This window comes from Cariama cristata, unplaced genomic scaffold (genome assembly GCF_000690535.1).
Source record: "Cariama cristata isolate BGI_N322 unplaced genomic scaffold, ASM69053v1 scaffold3528, whole genome shotgun sequence".
NCBI lineage: Eukaryota > Metazoa > Chordata > Aves > Cariamiformes > Cariamidae > Cariama > Cariama cristata.
In genome coordinates, this window is record NW_009629290.1 from 17,692 (window position 1) to 20,400 (window position 2,709).

The following is a 2,709-nucleotide window of genomic DNA, read 5'->3' on the forward strand; positions in this document are numbered from 1 at the left end:
CGTGGGGCGGGACACGGACGACACACAACAGGGGGATGGACATGTAGGAATGCAGAACAGGACATGACAGACAGCCAGGAAGATAACTGTACTTCTCAAAGAAAAGTATTTCTGTTCAAAGAAAACTAAAGACTGGAAATCAATTCATGTCATTTATACAAACTCTGCTCATCTCACAAGTGTTAACTTACATCCAGTAAAGTTACAGATCTCTTCAAAGAAGATCTAATTCAGTGTTTCATTGCACTGGACTTGCAGTTACAAGGAGAGTTTACCTGCAAAAGTATCTCCAGGCTGTTTTTCTCTTTCGTTTTAAGATGTGAATGACCAAGGGCTCCTCCCCTACTCATCCTGCTTTTTCTATGTAAATCACTTCCTCAAATCAATGACATCTATCAGCTTTGTGCTTTACTTAATCCAGCTGTCTATACACTATCAGGTATAGTTGTAGAATATTTTGGGTTTCATAGTCACAAGGACATCCAGAACACATTATTTATGTCCAACATTTCTGCACAACCCATCAACTAACAATTGTGCCAGGTGTGTTTTGTACTGTCTCAACACTCTGATTCTGACAGTTTAAGTATCTTCAAAATTTTCAGATACTTCTCTGACCTTCATCTATAATCTGGTCTTCAAGATCAGCTTCCAGTTCTATTCAGATTTGTCAACGGATCTGTGATTTCACATTGTTTAAAAAGGTTGCGTATGGCCATACTGGTTAAACAAGCAATTCTATGAAATACACTGCTGTTCTAACAAAGTAATTCGGGGTAGACATCTGTCAAATGTCAAGACAGTGGACAAACGCACAATGCTAGACTGAATAGAGCATACACTTGATTTATGAATTTTTATGTAAAACTGAAAGTGAAACTTTCAGTTACAACTACAAGTTATTAGGGTAAGATCTTCTTCAGCCTGCAAAAAAAAAATTCAGTAGAACTGCCATGAGAGTTTTTATCACAAGTATACATGAAATAGCTAGTGACAGTACAATGTGTCTTCAGAATAAATATTGATCCCTATCCTTCTGGTTCCACAAAAATTGAAAATTAATAAACAAATGAGCACTCCTACTGTAAAGCTTACCAGAACATCTTGGGCAGGAAGAGGAAGGATACACGACTTCTCAAAAAAAAAACCCCAAACAAACAAACCACACATAAAAAAAAACCCCAAAACACCAAGTCACCAGCCACCCAGAAAAAGCTCCTAGTCAAGCCACTACCAAATCCAGATGTGATAAATACCTGCTTGAACACCCCCACCTCCCCCCCCCATTTTCCACTTCCCCTGTAATAAAATAGAAAGCTAAATTCCAGGAAGGGGCAGGTGTGTTAATGAAAGAAAACAGCCTTCAGGAAAGGGTTCTGTCTACCTAGAAGAAACACCTGATCGTAAGAGAGAATCAAACTTTGAAGGTGCACTACTGATGCTTCAGGCACTTTTTTTTCCTCACTGAAACAAAGTTCTGGTTGCAGAAACAAATAACAAAGAAAAACAATTTGTGCATCAACATTTGCTTGCCGATTGTCAGAGCTCAAATAGTAGCATCTCACCAATACAGTCACATTTCTACAGTTTACAAAACGATCTCTCGCTTTTCACTCACCTATATACCAGTTAGGACTTATTCATTCAGAACACACTTTTAGAAACCTCAGCCTTCTTAAGGACTCCATCTCTCTACAAGGAAAGATGACATAAAAATCATTAGAAAAATATACATAAACTAAATTCCTGTATTACTTGTCTAAATCCTCCTCCTGCCCAACATACACTTTCTGGAAGAGTTCCTCAAATCCAGTTTAATCACAGTGTTAACATTTCAAAAAACAAAATTACAAAACTAAATTCACCTTCCTAAAACCATGGCAAGACCATTCTTTCTTCACTGCAGCTCAGAAAACACACCAGTCAGAAGAACACTATACAGATCACCTACCATCTACTTTCTCAGCAATGGTGGCCACACATTTATTTTTGTTTGCAATGTTTCAGCCATCAAAGTCTATACTCTACCACGCACTACTACCATACAAACAAACTTACAGCGTAACAAAGACTTTTAAATGCGACCGAATGCAGGACACAAGCGACAGCTTAAGGTATCTGCGCTGTCCTTCAAAACAGCAGCTCTGACCGGAGCTGCCTGACGCCCCAGGCAGCGCTCGCCTTAGAGGAGCAGGGCGCGGAGCCGGGCTCGACTCGACAACGCGCGGACCGCCAGGCGAACGCTGCCGCCACCAGCCGGGACCCGAAAGCGAAGACCGCCAGCCTTCAGCAGCGGCTTCCTTACCACTCACAAGGGCGAGAGAGACGTGTGAGAGCCATGCCACCAGAGCACGGTCATTTCACACCACCCCAAGACCGTACCCAACAACTTAGAACTCCCTGCCACCGCTCACCCCACACTGACAAAATGGCGGCGCGCTACGGGCTCTCACACGCTGTCCCGCAAGGCACGCGCGCTCCAGCGCCACCGGAGACTTAAATGTTTCTTCTGTGGAGGATGGGACTTAAGGTTGATTGGCGGGAGCGCGACGGCAGTGCCCAGCCAATCGATACCGCCCAAGTGCGGAGGCGCCGCCCCCCTCTTGGGCTGAGGGCGGGAGAGTGAAGTGCCGCGGTTGGGGCAGTGTCTCGCGTTCCTGCCTGAAGGTGGCGTGGTCGAGTTTGTTTTCCTTTTGGGGTTGTACTTTG